Below are 21,417 nucleotides of genomic sequence, written 5' to 3'. Positions count from 1 at the left end.
TCAAGTCTGAGCTCACTTCTTCTTCCTCCCGGCATTCTGTTCTGTTTACTCCACCTACCTATGTCCTAACCAATAAGATGGGCCAAGGCAGTTCCTTTATTAGCCAATGACCTTCCTCCATCAACATTCCAGGATAAGAACAAATTTAAACAATACATAGCCACAAATCCAGCCCTACAGAAAGTAATAGAAGGAAAATCGCAACCCAAGGAATCCAACACTGCCAACACTCCCTTTAATAACTCAGACATCTAACGACCCTTCACCACCACATCTGAAAGAAGGGAGACACACAATCTCTACTACCAAAAGCAATAAGAATAACCGGAGTAAACAACCACTCGTCATTAATATCACTTAATATTAATGGGCTCAATTCACCTATAAAAAGGCACAGCCTAAAAGATTGGATACGAAAACAGGACCCAACATTCTGCTGTTTGCAAGAAACACATCTCAACCACAAAGACAGGCACCTACTCAGAGTAAAGCGGTGGGAAAAGGTGTTTCAAACAAATGGTCCTAAGAAAAAAGCAGGTGTGGCCATACTAATTTCTAACAAAACTGTCTTCAAATTAAAATCAATCAGAAGAGACCGAGATGGTCACTTTATACTCATAACAGGAACAATTCATCAGAATGACGTCTCAACCCTGAATATCTACGCCAACAATATAAAAGCACCTACTTATGTAAAAGAAATATTACTAGAACTCAAGGCAGACATCAAACCACACACACTAGTAGTAGGAGACTTCAACACACCTCTCTCTCCAAGGGACAGGTCAATCAGAAAGAAACCTAATAGAGAATTAAGAGAATTATTGGAGGTAATGAAGCAAATGGACTTAACAGACATCTATAGAACATTCCACCTAAATAGGAAAGAATATACCTTCTTCTCTGCAGCTCATGGAACCTTCTCAAAAATTGACCACATACTTGGAAACAAAGGAAAACTCCACAGATACAAAAAATTATTAGTGTCCAACTGTGTCCTATCTGATCACCACCGATTAAAGTAGAAGGCAACAACAATGCTACCCACAGAAAGCCGACAAACTCATGGAAACTGAACAGTCAACTACTGAACCACACCTGGGTCAAGGAAGAAATTAAGAAAGAAATTAAAGTCTTCCTTGAATTTAATGAAAATAAAGAGACAACATACTTAAACCTTTGGGACACAATGAAAGCAGTGCTAAGAGGGAAGTTCTTAGCACTAATTGCCCACTTAAAGAAAACGGAGAATGCATACATTGGGGACTTAACAATACACCTGAAAGCTCTAGAAAAAAAAGATGCAGACGTGCCCAGGAGAAGTAGAAGACTGGAAATAATAAAACTGAGGGCTGAAATCAACAAAATAGAAACACAGAAAACAGTCCAAAGAATCAATGAAACAAAAAGCTGGTTCTTGGAGAGAATCAACAAGATCGACAAACCCCTATCCAAACTAATTAAACGACAGAGAGAGAACACGCAAATAAATAAGATCAGAAATGAAAAGGGGGACATAACCACAGACACAGAGGAAATTCAGAGAATCATTAGATCTTACTACAAAAGCCTATATAACACAAAACTGGAAAATGTAAAAGAAATGGACACTTTTTTAGATAAATACCATATACCAAAGTTAAACCAGGACCAGGTGAACAATCTGAACAGACCTGTTGGTCGCGAAGAATTAGAAGCTGTTATCAAAAACCTCCCTACCAAAAAAAGCCCAGGACCAGATGGTTTCAATGAGGAATTCTACCAGAACTTCCAAGAAGAGCTAATACCTATACTCCTTAATGTATTCCACAATATAGAAACAGAAGGGTCATTACAAAATTCCTTTTATGAAGCTACAGTTACTCTAATACCAAAACCACACAAAGACTCAACCAGGAAAGAGAATTACAGGCCAATCTCACTCAGAATATGGACGCAAAAATCCTCAACAAAATACTGGCAAACCGAATCCAAGAACATATTAGAAAAATTATCCATTATGATCAAGTAGGCTTCATCCCAGAGATGCAGGGCTGGTTCAACATACACAAATCTATCAATGTAATCCTCCATATAAATAAACTGAAAGAAAAAAACCATATGACTTACTGGGAGAAGATTTTAACAAACCCCGCAACTGACAAAGGTCTGATATCCAAAATATATAAAGAAATCAAGAAACTAGACTGTAAAAGGCTAATCAACCCAATTATAAAATGGGGCACTGAGCTGAACAGAGAATTCTCAACAGAAGAAGTTCAAATGGACAAAAGACACTTAAGGTCATGCTCAACTTCCTTAGCGATCAGAGAAATGCAAATCAAGACAACTATAAAATACCATCTCACACCTGTCAGAATGGCTAAAATAAAAAAAAAAACAATGATAGCCTCTGTTGGAGAGGTTGTGGAGAAAGGGGTATACTCACCCATTGCTGGTGGGAATGCAAACTTGTGCAACCACTTTGAAAAGCAGTATGGCTGTTTCTCAGTAAATTCGGGATCAACTTACCCCTGGACCCAGCAATACCACTCTTGGGAATATACCCAAGAGAGGCCTTATCATACAACAAAAGTATATGTTCTACGATGTTCATAACAGCATTGTTTGTGATAGCCAGAACCTGGAAACAATCTAGATGCCCTTCAATAGAAGAATGGATGAAGAAAGTATGGAATATATACACACTAGAGTACTACGCTGTGGTAAAAAACAATGACTTCTCGAATTTTGCATGCAAAGGTATGGAAATAGAAAACACTATCCTGAGTGAGGTATCCCAGAACCAAAAAGAATAACATGGGATGTACTCACTCATATTTGGTTGTTAGCCATAAACCAAGGACATTGATACTATAATTAGTGATCCTAGAGAAGCTAAATAAGGAGAACCCAAAGAAAAACATATAGGCATCCTCTTGAATATTAACCTTCAGCAAGCGATGAAAGGAGACAGAGACAGAGACCCACATTTGAGCACAGGATTGAAATCTCAAGGTCCAAATCAGGAGCAGAAGGAGAGAGAGCACAAACAAGGAACTCAGGACCGCGAGGGGTGCACCCACACACTGAGACAATGGGGATGTTCTACTGGGAACTCACCAAGACCAGCTAACCTGGGTCTGGAAAAGCCTGGGATAAAACCTGACTCGCTGAACATAGCAGAAAATGAGGACTACTGAGAACTCAAGAACAATGGCAATGGGTTTCTGATCCTACTGCATGAACTGGCTTTGTGGGAGCCTAGGCAGTTTGGATGCTCAACTTACAAGATCTGGATGGAGGTGGGAGTTCCTTGGACTTCCCACAGTACAGGGCACCCTGATTGCTTTTCGGGATGAGGGGGGGCTTAATTGGGGAAGGGGGAGGGAAATGGGAGGCAGTGGTGGAGAAGAGACAGAAATCTTTAATAAAATTTAAGTTAAAAGAGCACCAGGAATTCAGAAGAATGGAGTTGAATCTTACATTTAAGCAGAAAACCACATTGAGATATGAAATAAAAGGAGTGGTGACATCAAAGCCAGATCAACCCAGTTAAGTTAACAACTAGTGAAAAGGAATTAAAGAAAAGCTTAGAGCAAGCTGCTGTGGTACATGCCTTTAATCCCACCTCTAGTAGGCTATTTGCTGATGGATCCGTGAGATTTAGGCAAGCACAGTATCCACAGCAAATTCCTGAGGAGTCAAGCAAAGTTAGTGAAGGAAACAAAGAGAAACCGAAAAGAGGTGAAGGTGTAATTAAACCAGGGACCATGATCCAGCTAGTAACAGAACCTGTCAGCCTTAGCTACATGGATTTGACGTTAGAGTCCCAAGAAGAAGAACAGCAGTTAAGTATCTTGCCTTTCACCTAAGGAAAGCGGTTGAGGCCAGGCATTTGTCAAGAGTGACCCTCAATGGAAGCCTATAGTGAAATTGTGTGAAAGTGTGAACTTGAAGCCTGTATTGCCAGAGTACACCAAGATTTTGTGGATGCCAGAACCATTGGTTATCAGAAAAGTGTAGCTGCTTCTCTTGTTGGGACCAAAAGCCCCACCAAGGACGAGGACACCACAAGAGACACTCTCAGAACAGTTGTCAATAGCAAGAGGAATTTTTGTTCTGCTGCTGTGGCAGAGATCCCTCAGCCTTGAGAGGAGAAGGAACCCTACTTTGTCTACTACAGGCCCTTTTAAAGGAAAAAAAAACGAAAAACCAGGGAGGTGTAGTACAGAATCAAAGGGAAAGTCCAGAAATCATTTGTCAACTATTTTGACTAGTTCATTCAACAGCCAGCTAACTCTAATTGATCAATGCTATGCCGATTACAAGGAGGAACACCTGCAGGTCCTCTCACCCCAGATCCAGGTTCTGGGTCTACTGAAGAAAGACTACGAGGGGATGGAAAGTACTCAAAACTCCAGTGCATATGTCGTTGGTTACCAGGGTAGTGGTTCCCAGGAAGGGGGGTGCAGTAATGCTCAAGTGCCCCAAAGTTTTTCACTCTAGTGTAGCATCAGCCTAAGTGAAAATAGTATGTTGACAGTTAAAGCACTCGGGATAAATGCATGTTCTACAGTCAGTGGCCGAATCCTCACAACTCTCCATCACATTCAGGGGCTCTAATTTGGTTTTTTGCAGGTTCCATTCTATCAATCCAGAGCCAGTGATATCTCACTATCTCATATCAGCTATTCCTGTGGTTATCAATACCATGGTTTTGATCCCTAGGCTCGTTCTCTCTCTCTCTATTTTCTTTCCATTTTTTATTGTGGTAAATTGTTTTTGCTTTATAAATAGTATTGTTCAAAATTTCCATGCTCGTTCAGTCCCAGTCCAGCTGGCTTTGGTGAGCTCCCATTAGATCAGGCACACTGTCTCAGATGGTAAAACAACACCTTGCAGTCCTGACTTCCTTGGTCATATTCTCCCTCTTTCTGCTCTTCAACTGAACCTTGGGAGCTCAGTCCAGTGCTCCGATGTGGGTCTCTGTCTCTATCTCCATCTGTCGCCAGACGAACGTTCTGTGGTAATATTCAAGATAGTCATCAGTCTGACCATGGGCCAAAGTCAGTTCAGGCCCCCTCTCCTACACTGCCCAGGGTCCTAGCTGCAGACATCCCCGTGGAACTCTGGGAACCCTTCTAAAGCCAAGCCTCTTTCCAACCCCAAGATGTCTCTGCATTTGTTGCATATTTTGGAAATTTCTCTTTGTTCTTCCTGGTTACTTATGTAATATTACTTCCCTTTTCAGATCTTTGACGGATTGATGATTAGATATTTGTAGTTACTCTCGACATTGTTTAGAGTCCTTGAGATAGAATGTTTAGCAAAACTTTTGTTATATGTTTCTTGCTGATTATTATTTCTTATCTTTATTATTTGTACCTCTTGTATGTAGCTGTATTTGGTTTAGCTCTGTCTTATTTAGACAAAAGGGAGAGATGTAGGGGAAGGCCAGCAAATAACCTTGCTTGAAGGCCGGGGTCCACTGAAGTTATTTTTTACTTATAAAGATTGCGGGCGTGCTCCCCGCATTAACATCTGCTTTTCTGTTCTCCTCGGGAACCTCGGTATTGTATGTCCTTCCCTTATTAGTGCAATATTCTATAATAATTTCTATCTGCCGTTCATTTACGCCATAACATTTAATTAAAATATCTTATTCCCTGCTCCCATATCCGTCCTTCCTCCATCTCAACAATCCCACTCCCCCAATCTCCCCATCCCTCCTCTTCTCACTACTCTCTCTCCCTCTTCTATCCCCTACAACTTTTCCAGGCCCATGCTACCAACTTTTGCCTGGCAATCATCTCTGCTTCCAATTTCCAGGTGGATCTCTATATGTTTTCCTTTGGTTTCACATTATTATTTAATGGGATGAGGGTGAAGAATGCGTGAGGCAGGAAATGAGAAGGGAGTTTGAACAGGAATAGCTATGCGAAATGAAAAAGATCATATTATAAAAATCATTTAAAATGGAAAGAAGAAAGTATGTTGCCAGCAATGAGCTGAAAAAAGTTGGATAACTAAAAGGTGTTTAGGCATCAGACTTAAAGATGCAGAGTTTGGAGGAAGCACTGGTGTTTTTGGTCGAGCTTTGCTTTGGTCTAGTATCTCCTCACTATGCTCTCTTCCCTAGTTTTTTAACAGAGGTGCATATCTTTTAACATTTTAGGCTGAAAGTGTTTAAAATGGCTTTTGTTTTTTAAGTTTTCAGCAGATTACAATTAAAAGATTATATGAACATCCTCAGAGTACACATTCAACGTTTAGTTCAAACATTATTGATACTGTGCTATACAATGGGGGAATTGGAAGCTGCATAAAAAGATATTTGCATTATGAAATTACTACAAATGTATAGTCTACAGAGATGAAAGGTGGAAGCTTGAATGTAACCAGCCACGATAAAAATCCAAGGGTGTGGTGTTACTAGGAAGTGTGGCTTTGTTGGAAAATTGTTCCCTTGGTTTTGGATGTGTGTCACTGTGGAGTTGAGCTTTGAGGTGGCATACGGACTCAAGCCATGTGCAGTGAACTACACTACTTCCCATTATCTGTAGGATGAAAATTTACATCATCATCCACTCTCAGCTCCTTCATCAGCACCATGTCTTCATGCATGCCACCATGGTTAGGCAGGATGATCCTAGACTAAACCTCTGAAGCTTTACTTAGCTAAATATTTTCCTTTGTAAGTGCTCAATGTGTACTCCACAGCAACAGAAACTCTAACTCCACGCTGTGTGCTAATGAACTCCAGTTTATGTGTGGCTTTGTTACACGAAAGTTTGTTCCTAACAGAGGCTAAACTGATTCTGTATGAGAGGGCCATGGCAGTTTTGGAGGGAATGCACAGGAGGAATTGCCACCTACACTGTCATCCTCTTGTAGTGATTTGAATGTAGTGTAAGGACTCCTGTGTAGTACATAATACTTATCCATCCCTGTGTTTGGGTGAGATGAAAAGTAGAGAAATATAAAAGGAAGAGACACTTGCCTTTTGTGAATATTGTGACCATGATAATCAGGCATGGGGTGATATAGCAAAGTTTAATAATGAATTGGGTTGATATAAGTGGGCCTTAAGTTGAAAGAGATGATTTATACAATAGACCCTGATGTGTAGATATGAGAAAGGGGCTGTTGCTTGGTCGGGAAGGCAGGGAATGACTAGGAAGACCTGAAACATACACATATATGTTTATGTGAGACAATGTCTATACACAATATGATACTAAATAAGTCATGAGCCAAAACTATGTGGAGGGCTTGTGGTTTACGTTTGTGTACCTCATAAGCCCTAACACCCAGTTGAATGTGTTCATGAATTTCTCTCTGTGTTTCTGTGTGGTTTTGAATTCAGGGGGGAGATGCATAACAGGTGCCATGTGAGACTGTACTTTTGTCATTTAGAAAAAATATATTTATTAATATAACAGAGGTAAAATACAATGGAAGGGAAAATGGTGGCCAAAGCAATTGGGCCCCTTACTGATTACACTATCACATCATCTCTTTCTTTGAAGCTTACACAAGGACTCAGAGTTCACTCTGGAATGGGCATGCCACAGAACAACAGTTCAGCGAGTACATGGGAAATACGCTTCCTCATCCGTTTCCAGCACTTGAATGGCCTGGATGCAGAGGTTGTGGATCCACTCTGAGACTGGTCATTGGGCATATTTGTTTCCAGGGATGGTTCCTCCGTCGAGAAGTCCATGTTCAGAAACAACTTGGGTCTTCCATCCAAGGTTGATTCAGATAAGGAGAGATCACCAGGCGAGCTGTCCACAGAATTCATGTTGTCTCCAATGTCCCATGTAGCACACTTGATAACATTTGCCATCAGGACACCCTTTTCTGATACTGTGAAGTCTGAACAAGGTTTCAGCTCCAGGCAGGAGTATATGTTGAGCTTGAGAAGACGTTGACATCTCTTAGTCTTCCTTCTACATACTCTTCTTTAGATTGTCTCTTCCCTGCTTCTCTAATTGTTGGAAGGGCTGGTTCACTCGCTCTCCTCTTCTAGGAGAATAGAGGGTGATTAGTATTTATGTGGCTTCCCTTTAAACATGGATGCTCAGTTTGCTGGAAACTGTTCTCACACCTCAATTTGTGTTTTAGAATATTAAAAGTTGCTGTTACATTATTTGGTTTCCTGTATCTTAGTGATGAAAAAATATCTTCCAAGTTATAACCCATGGTGCACATAGTCTCTACAAGCCTTGGAAGGATTTCTTTAGTTGTAGGTGTTGTATGTTTTTTTATGGGGCCCAGCCATGGTGTTTTCACAAGTTGAAATATTGTTATTCTCCTGTTTGTGGGAACCGTGAGTAATTTTGCAATGATGATGTGACAGGGTTTTGACAAGTAGTCGAAGATGGGATACTTTGTGTTGGTGATGAGCCTGTGCATACCATCTAATGTGTTTTCTGTGTATGGATATTGTCCTGTGACCATTACATATAGGACGACTCCCAAGCTCCACATGTCAACAGCCAGCCCATCATAAGGTTTCCTTGCCAAGATCTCTGGAGCCATATAGAGCAAAGAACCACAGACTTTCTTCAATATCTGCCCCTTTTCAAGATTAATTGACAAACCAAAATCACAAAGCTTGACATTGCCATCTCCGTCAATAAGGATATTCTCCAATTTAATATCGCGATGCGCAATGCACCTTTGGTGGAGAAAGTGCACCGCTGATACGACCTGTTGGAAGATGGGTCTAGCCTCCTGCTCCTTTAAACATCCAACCTCACTGAGGAACATCTGTAGATCCTTTCCAGCCACATACTCCATGATTATATAAGTCGTTGACTGTGTGTCAATGACATGAAAAAAATGAATGATGTTCCTGTGTTCCAAAGTCTGAAGGATCCTGACTTCAGAGTTCATCTCACCGAGACTATTGCTTTTTTTCCTAAGGATCTTGACAGCAACCTGTGTTTTGGTGGGAATGTGGCAGGCAAGCTTCACCTCCCCAAAAGAACCTATGCCTAGAGGTGTTAAGATCTTAAAATCATTGTCAAGGATGTCTTCGTCCCAGGGGCTGGCCATGATGTCTTGTCCCAATTCACCTGCTTTTCTTGTTGGCAGGCAATGCTAGAAACAAAAATTGAATCAACGTCAAGATGCAGGTTTAGCACTATGAATCCGCGGTCATCAAATCTTAGATTTCCCAAACAAAACTAATGATGCACTCCAAGGACATAGAAAGCAGTAGACAAGGAATCACAGAAAAGATCAAAGAGGGAATCGCTATTGTGTCCATGCATATACAAATACTTACATCAGAGAAATAATGATTTGATTATTTTCAACAATGAACCAAAATGGAAATCTTTGGCCAAACTTATCAAGTGATAAGAGATACAAATTAAACTAAAGGTAAATAAGGATAATGTTCTATACAAACTCCAATCCAGAGAATACCTTCTGGATACTTCAAAAATTAAAACCTAGGGAATTTGAAAGAATGAAAGGAATTCCTAGATTTGTGTGAACATTGAAATATGATAAAAGAAAAACCCTGAAACACATGAGACATACGTAGAAAGTGTGGCTATTGAGAAAAACATACAAACCCATGGTGCTGGAAATATCATGTGATAAAGCTAGGTTTTTTGTCGCTGAGGTCATTTCAGGATAAATTCTCTATCCGGCAGGAACTCACTTCCTATAAAGTTTCGCCTCTATGACTTTCAAAGCTTTCCAATCAGCACTGGCTAATTGTCACTAAGGGCTCAAACCTGAGATCGTGCTAAGAAAACCACTCTGGTATGTGAATGAGACATGTCCCAACAGTATTCGGCATTTGAGCACCAGTTTTGGGACCATTGGGTTAATTTCATATGGTAGAGCCTTGGCGACTTATTAGTCAGAGTTCTCTAAACAACAGAGCCTCTTATATAACAGTACAATCAACCTCTCTCCCCCTTGGAATTTATGGGAATTACTTACAGGCTGCTGTCCAGGTAATCCGACAATGGCTGGCTATAAACTGAAACTTCAAAAATTTCAGGAGTTGCCCAGTCCAGAGTGCTTTCTCTCTTGGCTGGTCTTCAGTATCTACTGGAATCCCAAAGAAGTGGGCTCTTGTTCCCAGGAAGGAACAAAGATGTGAACAAGGTGAGGGCCAGAGACAAATGAGCCAAAGCCTCCACCTACGTGTTTATATAGTCTTCCAGCACAAGGCGTGGCCAAAATTAAAGGTGTGTCTCCTGGCGTCACAAACTGGATTAAAGGTGTGTGTCTTCCCACCAAATTCAATCATCAAAGGAGTGTCTTTCCCTCCTTGAGATTGAGAACAAACCAATCAAAAATAATCCATTACAGGTGTGCCCTCCATTTTTGGCTTGTACTTCATTCCAGTTCTAGTCATGTTGGAAAACAAAAATGTCTCTCACAATGGGAGAATTCCCTCCATTTAAATGACCTTGAAATTAAGGAACTGAGTTTTCATCATTTGCTGTCTGTGCTTTCTGATTTAATTTGAAAATGTTAGTGGTTCATCCCACCACTCAAGCCTTTAGAAAACTGCAGTGTGTCACACAGTGTATTCTTCTGCCCACTCAAGTTTACAATGCAATTACTCATTAGACTTAATTTTTTCTTTTTATTACATTCTTCTAATACTTTTATATTCGGCTTTTTGGATTTTAGGCTCTATGGTTCCTTTTACGTTTTGGCATTTGTAAGAGGCTTTTTGTGTGCAACAGCCCTGGTTTTCTTGGACTCTGTGTGTATACCAGGTTAGCCTTGAACTCACAATCTGATGTGGATGATTCTGCGTGAAGGATGTTGGGATTAAAGGTGAGAATCAGCACCATTTGACAGTTTCTGGTTTCTTATGGATGATAAATACCAGATCAGCACTGGGGTTCATCTCAGATATCACACAGAAGATGGGAACCTATTTTTGACAGGACTTTGGGGTGAGGATTATGAAAGTTTCCTTGTGAATTCTGGGCTGCCAGCCACCTCTCTTCCCTTGAGGTCTTCCTCTCTAAGGTTTGCCAGGCTCTACCTTTAGGCTTGTAGCTGGAGACAGCACCAGTGTCCCACCCTCACCCCCACCCCAAACCCCACCAGGTGAGTCTCCCAGGAGAGCTGGCAGTGCTAACTGCAATCACAGCACCTCCAAGTTACAAGCTCCAGGTAGATAAAAGACTGTCCTATTTATGGATGACATCTGCTTCTTCAGAACCAGCTTGTGGAGTAGTTGCTAGTGTGTGTGGACCGAAAACATTGGATCTTTAAAACTTTAAGACAATTCTTTTTATTTATTTATTTATTAAAGAATTCTGCCTCCACCCTACCACAGGCTCCAATTCTCTTCCCCCTCCCCCGATCAAGTTCCCCTCCATTGAAGTCCAAGAGAAGTCAGGTTTCCCTGCCCTGTGGGAAGTCCAAGGTCCACCCACCTTGATAAAGGTCTAGTAAGGTGAGCATCCAAACTCCCTAGGCTCCCACATAGCCAATAGGTGCAGTAGGATCAAAAACCCATTGCCATTGTTCCTGAGTTCTCAGTAGTCCTCATTGTCTGCTATGTTCAGCTAGTCCGGTTTTATCCCAGGCTTTTTCAGACCCAGGCCAGCTGGGTCACGAAGAATGTATCTAGGTTTTGCCCTTTTCTAGAGTCTGCCTAACTCTAAATTGTGGAGTTTGGAATTGATCCTTATGGCAGAGGAAGTCTAAAAAATAAAAAAAGAAGAAAAAAAGATAACCACAGGTATAGTCAAGCTATTTTAAGTAGTGACTTTAAGCAGTATTTATAGTGAAACGAGGCAAACTGAGCATTTAAAAAATGAAAGATGTAGAAAATTCAAGGCGAAAAGGAGCACCAGGAAGTGGAACAGAGTTAAATCTTGTGTTTAAGGAAAAAAACACTTGGAACTGAAATGAAGGGAGTGGTGACCTCAGGGCAAGATCAACACAGTTAATTTAACAACTAGTGAAAAGGAATTAAAGAAAAGCTTAGAGCCAGCTGCTGTGATACATGCCTTTAATCCCACCTCTAGTAGGCTATTTGCTGATGGATCCCTGAGGTTAGGCAAGCACAGTATCCACAGCAAATTCCTGAGGAGTCAAGCAAAGTTAGTGAAGGAAACAAAGAGAAACTGAAAATTGGTGAAGGTGTAATTAAAACAGGGACCATGATCCAGCTAGTAACAGAACCTGTCCATCTTAGCTACATGGTTCTGACATTAAAGTCAAAAGTAGAAGTATCTCGCCTTTTACTTAAAGAAAATGGTTGAGGCCAGGCATTTGTCAAGAGTGACCCTCAATGGAAGCCTATAGTGAAATTGAGAGAAGGTGTGAACTTGAAGCCTGTATTGCCTAAAGTACACCAAGATTTTGTGGAATGCCAGAACCATTGGTTTTCTGCCAAGGGTAGTTGCTTCTCTCGTGTAGCAACAGCCTAATTGAAAATAGTATGTTCACAGTTAAAGCACTAGGGATACATTCTGGTTCCACAATTAGTGGCCTGATCCGCAAGACTTTCAATCAAATTCAGGGGTTCTAATTTAGTTTTTGCAGGTGTTCTTGCTATCAGGCCAGAGCCAGTAGCTCTCACTATCTCAGATCAGCTATTTCTGTGGGTATCACTATCATGGTTTTGATCCCTATGCCTATGCTCTCTTTCTTTTTTCCTCATTCCTTTAATTTTGATAATTTTTTATGCTTTATAAATAATACAATTCAATATTTCCACTTTGTACCCTCCTCCCATTTCATTTAAGCTCCCCCATTTGTGCTACATCTCTCAAACTCCAGTCCTAAGAGAGGTCAGGGTACCACCCTGCCCTGTGGGAAATCCAAGGACCTCCCCACTCCATTCAGGCTTAGGAAGGTGTGCATCCAAATAGACTAGGATCTCAAAAAGCCACTACATGAAGTAGAGACATATCCCAGTGCCATTATCATCAACTTCATCGCATCTGCCCGGGAGAGGGGAGCATGGTGTCTGAGCTCACTTTCTATTCCTCCCAGTATTCTGTTCTGTTTACTCCACCCACCTATGTTCTAACCTACAAAATGGGCCAAGGCACTTTCTTTTGTAGCCAATGACCTTCCTCCATCATTTCCCCTTTTTCTTTTTAATCAAAAAGAAGGAAGGCTTTAACTTTAACATAGCAAAATTAATATAACAAAACAGTAATCAAGTAAAAAATACAATATTTACATCTATTTTATCTTTTCATAACTAAGGAAAACTATAACTTTAACTAACTATCTCTTCTTCAACTCCATCAAAAACTCGAGAAGGATACAATATTACTCAAGCAAACAAAAATTGAGCAACTTCCAAACTCTAGAATTAACAGAGACATCTCGCTGCCTGGACAGTCACCCAAAGTTCATTTGTACCTCTGTAGCATCCATCTTTGGCCTTCAGTCCCAGAGAATCCAGAGACATTTCCATGAACCAGGAAATTTCAAAGGCAGAACAGTCACTATCTGCTGTGTCCTACAGAATGTCTTGCAGACTCCTTCATGTATCAGAACCGTGTAAGATCATCTCACCTTTAAGCAAGTTCAGTAGTCCACTCTCTATTGGGTTCTCTGTGTCCAGTTTATGCAATAGTTTAGCCAATAGCAGTTTCTTGCCCAAATGGCTATCAAACTCGATAAGGAGACTCTTCGATGCCCATCTTCCTTTTGGAGTAGATTGGTGCTGCCAGGAGCAGATGTCTCATTGTCATGAAAAGCCCTAAGTTATTAAAACATTAAATTCCTGTTCTGTAGTCTTTGAAAAATATGAAGAATGTCTATCTGAAATATATCTATGTCGATCTAGAAAATCCAACTAACATAACTACACACTTGACTATTATTATTATCCATTAACAACCTATATACATTACATTTTTACATGAATTACCTAATCACATTACCTTAATCAATATCAGAAATACATACACATGTAACAAGATTGACCTTAAATTTATATCAATAAAATCAAATCCATACTAATTCAAATTATTCATATCTCTAGCATATCCCCTTTTAAATGTAAAGAACATTTATAAACAATATTTGGGAACATGGGCACAGTTTTTGCTCTCCAAACTGCTTCCTGCTGACTGGGCCGCTTTTATTTAAGTCTTTCATGGTATAACCCGTGTGCTAGATTCATCTGTCAGCAGTTGAGTGAAGAGATTTTTTGAAGGTGTTCAGAGCAACCCTTCTCTGTATATCATTGATCTGGAATAACTCTGTAGACCAGGCTGTCCTTGAACTCTCAGAGATCCATCCGTCTCTGCCTCCCAGGCTTTGAGATTAAAGGTGTGTGCTACCACACCTTGAAGTCACAGAGGTCAATCTCCCTCTGCCTCCCAAGTTTTGGGATTAAAAGTGTGTACTACCACACCCAACTACTCTCTTTCTTCCTTTTTTTTGTTTTTTTACTTTTTTGTTTTTTTGTTTTTTGTTTTTAAGAACTTTAACTGTTAGCCAGCATATATTTCTAACACACTGTAAATTATTTAAAGGTTTTCTTTGTCTTTGAATCTCTTTTTACTGTATATTTCTCTTTTTCTGACTACACGAGCCTTTAAATTACTGAGCAATATGGGTAGGATTAAAGCCGTGGCTTTACGGATACATCCAGCCCAATCCTTAGCTTTCCAGCCTCATGGCAGAGGTAACAGCTGTAGCCATTTTTATTGCCACAACTCTATGGTGTTTCAAGGTCCCTGCCAGCAAGCAAGCTGCAACAGTGTGCTTATCCACACACACTGCCTGCCTGAAAGAGTCAGCGTTTGTTCAGGATGGCCCAGAAAGCTGGCATTTACAAGGCGCAACATTTTTTCCTGCAACGGCTGAAAACCGAAGAGCATGTGTTCAGCTTTTCATCAACACCATTTAAGTGTTTCGTGGCAGGACCTCTTAAAAGAGCTGCAAGGTTGTGCTGCTAAAGTTGAGTCAGGAAGCCTCTCTTAGATGAGAGTGCTTGCTTGCCTCTAGCAAGCAGAGCAGACCCGAGAAATTGCTGATACCACGTCAGGCGCCATTCTGTAGTGGGAGCTGCGGGCCATTTCCTGACACCGAGCTCCCAGATGCCTGGCAAGCTTAAGCCCAAAAATAACAACACACAAACTGCATTCTTTTAAACACTGCCTGGCCCATTATATCTAGCCTCTTCTAGGCTAATTCTCACATAATTATTTAGCCCATTTCTAATAATCTGCATAGCACCACTAGGTGCGCTTGCCTGGAAAGATTCAGCATATCTGACCTGGTGGCTGGCTGCATTGCATCTGGCTCTGAGAGGAGCTGCCCTGCATCTGGGGTCAGTCAGTTGACTTGTTGCCTGTAAAATGTAGCACTCTCAGCTTCAGCACCATGACTGCCTGCACAATGCCATGTTCTCCCCAATTATAACAACAACCTGAACTTCTGAAGTTGTAAGAGAGGCACCTGAATTAAATGCTTCTTGTATAAGGAATACCGAGCTAGGCAGTGGTGGCACACACCTTTAATCCCTGCACTTGGGGGTGGAGGAGTGGTGTAAAGACAGGCAGAACTCTGTGAGTTCAAGGCCAGCCTGGACTACAGAACGAGTACCAGGACAGGCTTCAAAGCTACACAGAGAAACACTGTCTCGAAAAACCATACCAAACCAACCAAACGAAAAGAGTTGCCATGGTAGCCAGGAGGTGGTGGTGTTCACCTTTAGTCCCAGCACTTAGGTGGCACAGGCAGGCAGATCTCTGTAAGTTTGAGGCCAGCATGGTGTACAGATTGAGTTTCAGGACAGTCAGGACTGTTCCACAGAAAAACCTGTTCTTGGGAAAAAAGAAAGGAGTTGCCATGGTCATTGTGCCTCTTCACAGCAATAAAAAACCCAAGACAATATGTATACATCCAATTTCCTTTGCTAGTCTCCTAGTACACAACACACAAACAGAAACAAATGGAACTTCAGTGACAGCATGTTACTCATAGGTACAGCCCTTGTTTAGCATAGAGAAGGCTTTTTGTCCAATCTCTAAAGTTGCAAAAATAAATAAGTAAATAAAATAAATATAATTTAGAGTCCAGCAAGATGGCCCAGTGAGTAACAGTTCTGGCCACCAAGCTTGATGGCTTGATTACAATCCTGAAAGTCCACATAGTGGAAAGAACTGATTCCTGCAAGTTCATCTCCACACACGTACCATGGATCATGTTACCCCCTCTCCAGAAATAAATAAAGAAATGAAATTCTTTAAAAGAAATTCTGGTTTCTCTCTCCCATTTGAAACTAGATAAGAACATTCTTCCCCTATACAAGATTTTGTATAATAGTTTAGTTAAAAAACTACACAAAGTTAGTTATTTATATCAAAAATTGAAATGACAAGAACAAACAAAAACATGGGCTCCAAAACCACCAAGGTAAGAGACAGTCAACACATCATTCTACCTGACAGGTTCGAGACTGCATCCCTCACAAGGTTGCACCAAGAAAACACAGTAACTATGGTCCAATAGTCACTGTGGAAACAGCACCCAAGACCTTCCCCAAGCCAGCCTTTTCTCTCCAAAAAGCCAAGCTGTTGAGTGTTGGCTCAGGGCTGTAATCCCAGCACTTGGCTGAGTGAGGCATGAGGCATATCATCAGTCTGAGGACCACAGAGGGACATTATATCTCAATAAAGCAAAGTGACCCAAGTGTCTCTTTCTTCAGCACTACTGTGTGAGGCTGACCAGGCTGGAATGTGGTGGCGTTCTGAGCAATCTCAGGAGCAGGGTGTGAACATCAGTACTGGAAGCTGCGCTTGGTCTGGATATCATCGAGAATCTGCTGCAGTACCTCATCTTCAAAACACGCTTCCAGACTTGAAATCAGAGCTTTGGACTCCTCAGCAGTCTCTGGGCAAAATTAGCTGAACAGGCCAACTCAAACTTATGTAGCTTTTTCTTGAGAAGCAAGCTACGAACACTGGCAATGGTCTCTCTATTTTTGAAATCACTGAAACGGGCTGTATAGTTCAGGTTTTTCATGCAAACCTCTGAAAGCTCCTGCTCATCTTCTGTGCTCTCATTGTGCTGCTTTCGATGCTCCAGAAGCATGTGAACTTCAGAGTTCAGGAGTGTCTCCACTGTCTCAAACTCTTTAGGAAAGAAGAGTTGAGTGGCATCTTCTGCAATGTCTGTAGCCCAAGGATCAATGCCGCCGGCCACCATTGTTTTAGAATGTACCGCCATGCTCCCCCTTGGAATTTATGGGAATCACTTACAGGCTACTGTCCAGGTAATCTGACAATGGCTGGCTATGAACTGAAACTTCAAAAATTTCAGGAGTTGCTCAGTCCAGAGTGCTTTCTCTCTTGGCTGGTCTTCAGTATCTGCTAGAATCCCAAAGAATTTGGCTCTCGTTCCCTGGGGAGAAAGGACCTAAGAGCCATAGATGCACATATGTTTCCAGAAATTGGGGCAAGATAACCTTTAATATGTTGACACAGTTCCTGAACAATTCCATATACATGTATGTTTTTATTCAGTCCCTGGGAAATGGGGTCCAAATGACCTCTTACCTCATCTGTTCTGGCAACAGTTCTCCAGCCAATTATTGGTAACAGCCCTTTCTAATAAGCAAATCATAATAGTAAAAGAACAAGCCCTATTGCTTCTGTAGCCTTCTCCATTAATAGTAGCCTGTTCTAGCTATTCGAGGTCTCTCGGCTTCTCGAATGCTGAGAGACACTGTCATGACAAAATTAATAAAATTCTCATGCGTTTTTATCAGTTGTGGTATGAGTGGTAGTCTCTGGCACAACTCCTCTTCAGTGTTTGGATTCTAGGGTCAAACAATCTAAGCCTTGATGGCATCAGAGTTGGTCAGACTGCTTGGGCCTCCACCAGTCATGCAGGGCTTCAGAAAATTTCTTTGTTTCACATTCATTTCAGTTTTCACTTTGAATATCATCTAAGTTTTTATCCATTTTTAGGTGGTTTACTGATTTTTATATCTAGGTTTTGAGTTTTATATATTGAAAATATTCTCCCACTATTGGATATGGAGTTATGGAAAATGTTGTCCTGATCTATAGGTAGCCTCTTTTGCTGATTGGTGTTGTGCCTCTTATGGACTAGTATCTGACATTATTTATAATGCCTCTTTGTATTTTCACCACAAGAAACAAATCTATCTTCTTTTCTCAGACCCAACAGAGGTTTTATTGGTTTATTTTCTTTTTTCTCACTTCTACACCAGAAAGGAGCCCTGGTTGTTTTATCATGTCTGTGATCAAGCCTCAGTTAATAATCAATTTTAGTCAGGTGCTGGTGACACACACCTTTAATCCCAGCACTCAGGAGGCAGTGGCAGGAGGTACTTTGTTAGGGCCAGGCAACTCTAGTCTACATGAACTAATTACTTGGCAGACTATAAAGATACAGAGAAACACTGTCTCAAAAAACAAACATCAGCAAGCAAACAGTCAAAAAATTCATTTCTAGAAAGGAAGGGTTTTTCAGCACTCAGATTTTCAATGACATAGAAATATATGGGGCGCAAAGTATCTTGTTATTATAGAGCTGGGTGATTTTTGCCTGGTGACATTGTGTGCATGTTTATGGATATTGTACTGAGCATGCCCGAGAACTACAAAAGTGTTCATATGTGTGTGTGTGTGTGCGAATGTGTGTGCATGTTGTGTGTGTTCGTCTATGGAGTTCTCTACTTTCCAAAACCTGACCTGTTTATCAGGTTATCATTTGTGGTATTTTGAAGTATTTGCCTCCTATACTCTAATAGGAAAGGCATTTGCAGATGTGGATTAGGTGGAGTGGTATGGCCTTGTTAGATGAAGTATGCCGCTGTAGAAGCAGGCCTTGACCTCTCATCTATGCACAAGCCATTGTTAGTGTATCAGTTCACTTCCTATCACTGAGAATTCACATGTATGTAGAATGTCTGTCCACACACTACAGTGTTGAACATCATGACAAAGGACTAAGCATCCGAGAGTGTAGCCACCCAATCAAATGATTTCCGTCATTAGAGTTGCAATTATCATCATGTTTCTTTGCAGCAACAGAACCATAACTAATATAAAGTTGATACCAAGAACTAGAGTCTTTCTGTGATAGGTGTAATCGTGTTTCTGATGAAGGAATATGGACTATAGTACTGTGGATTAGAAAAACAGTTCAAAGGTTTAAGTGCTCCTCTTAGGGCATACAATTAGGAGAAAAAAGACAGCTGTGCTGATTGGGATTTGAAGGTTGTGTGACTTCACTGAGAGGTATCAAAGGAGAATAAAATTAGTTTATTCCCTAGGTAATCTTGTGATATATTCATGAAGAAATATCTGGGTTTTGCCCTTTTCTGAACAGTCTGACTAAGTATAAAGTTGCAAGATTGGAATTGATCCTTTAGGCAGAGGAAATCTCACAACAACACCAACAAAAACAATAGTATAGTCTCTGTCAAGCTGTTGTTTGTAGTCACACTAAGTAGTATTTATAAAGAAAAGAGGCAAAATGAGCATTGAAAACAATGAAAGATGTAGAAAATTTAACTTGAAAAGAGCACCAGGAAAGCCGTTGAATGGAGTTGAATCTTGTGTTTAAGTAGAAAAACACAATAAGATATGAAATAAAGGGAGTGGTGACATCAGGGCAAGATCAACCTAGTTATTAATAACTATTGAAAAGGTATTAAAGAAAAGCTTAGAGCCAGGTGTTTTGTTTGGTACATGCCTTTAATCCCACCTCTAGTAGGGTATGTGCTGATGGATCCCTGATATTTAGGCAACCTCAGTATCCACAGCAAATTCCAGGGGAGTCAAGCAAAGTTAGTAAAGGAAACAAAGAGAAACCAAAAATTGGTGAAGGTGTAATTAACCAGGGACCATGATCTAGCTAGTTACATAACCTGTCCACCTTAGTACATGGTTCTCACAATAAAGTCAAAAGTAGAAGAATGGCATTTAAGTATCATGCCTTTCACATAAAGAAATCAGTTGTGGCCAGGCATTTGTCAAGAGTGACACTCAATGGAAGCCTATAGTTAAATTGTGTGAAGGTGTGAACTTGAAGCTTGTATTGCCAGAGTACACCAAGATTTTTTGGATGGAAAAAAAACGTGTTTTCAGCACGGAAGCGGAGAGGCAGCAGCGTCCAGATGCATGGAGGCGGAGAAGCCAGACGCGACGGAGAGACATCACATTCAGGAAGAGGCTTTGGGGGACCGGCACTGGGGCAGACACAAGCAGAAGGGACCAGCACGGAGGAAGAAGCAAGCGGCGGGGACAGGCGTGCAATAAAGAGAGCAGATCCCCCTACTACAATTAAATCAAAGAGGTAGGCCTCTGGTTAGCAAGGTCACTGGCAAATGGGGAGCCTGGTACTGTCCTGAAGACACTTCGGAGGGGTGAGAGGGTACTTGGCCTGCAGCAGGAACCAGGAGACAGAGCGAGGGCATTTCATACGCAGAGCCCTTGGCCAGCAGGGAAACCTGATCCAGTTTTAAAATGCCCCATTAGATGGGATCAAGAAGAGGAGATGGGCAGGCGCCAAGGCAAGAATTCACCAAATAATCTGAAAAACAACATGAAAACACCAGAACCCAATGATATTACAACAGAAGTATTTGAACAAGCTAACACAGAAGAAGTGGAAAAAAATTGACTTCATGAATGCAATAGAGTCCCTTAAACAACATGTAAAAAATGGCCTTATAGAAATGGTTGAGAAGTATAACAAAAAGTTTGAAGAAATGAGTAAATACATACATGATACCCTGGGAAACCAAGAAAAAACGATCAAACAGGTAATGGGAACAGTTCAAGAATTGAAAACTGAAATGAAAGCAAGGAAGAAAATACAAACTGAGGACCAGCTAGATATGGAAAATCTAGGTCAGCGAGCAGAGTCTACAGAAACAAGCATAATCAATAGAATACAAGAGATAGAAGAAAGAATCTCAGATGCTGAGGACACCATAGAGAAAATAAATGAACAGATCAAAGAAAACAGCAAAGCCAACAAATTCTCAACACAAAACATTCAGGAAATATGGGGCACAATAAAAAGACCAAACCTAAGAATAATTGGAATAGAAGGAGGAGAAGAGTCACAGCTCAAAGGCCCAGAAAATATTTTCAACAAAATTATGGAAGAAAACTTTTCCAACATAAAGAAAGATATTCATTTAAATATTCAAGAAGCATACAGAACACCAAACAGACTGGATCAAAGAAAAACATCTCCTCGCCATATAATCATCACAAAAAATATGCAGAATAAAGAAAGAATATTAAGAGCTGCAAAGGAAAAAGGCCGAGTAACTTATAAAGGTAAACCGATCAGACTTACACCTGATTTCTCTGTGGAAACTATGAAAGCCAGAAGGTCCTGGATAGATGTACTGCAAAAGCTAAGAGACCATGGATGCAAACCCAAACTACCATACACAGCCAAGCTATCGTTCAT

The 21,417-nt window shown here is 40.8% G+C and overlaps 1 pseudogene; it reads right to left on the bottom strand.

Moving 5' to 3' along the window:
• Positions 1-16,713: 16,713 nt before the first annotated feature.
• LOC142853685 (DNA-directed RNA polymerase II subunit RPB4 pseudogene) lies at positions 16,714-17,163 on the bottom strand (annotated as a pseudogene).
• Positions 17,164-21,417: the final 4,254 nt, after the last annotated feature.

The sequence above is a fragment of the Microtus pennsylvanicus genome, chromosome 7 (assembly GCF_037038515.1).
Source record: "Microtus pennsylvanicus isolate mMicPen1 chromosome 7, mMicPen1.hap1, whole genome shotgun sequence".
Taxonomy (NCBI): domain Eukaryota; kingdom Metazoa; phylum Chordata; class Mammalia; order Rodentia; family Cricetidae; genus Microtus; species Microtus pennsylvanicus.
The sequence above is the reverse complement of the archived record's forward strand: the minus strand, read 5'-3'. Positions and strand labels throughout refer to the sequence as shown.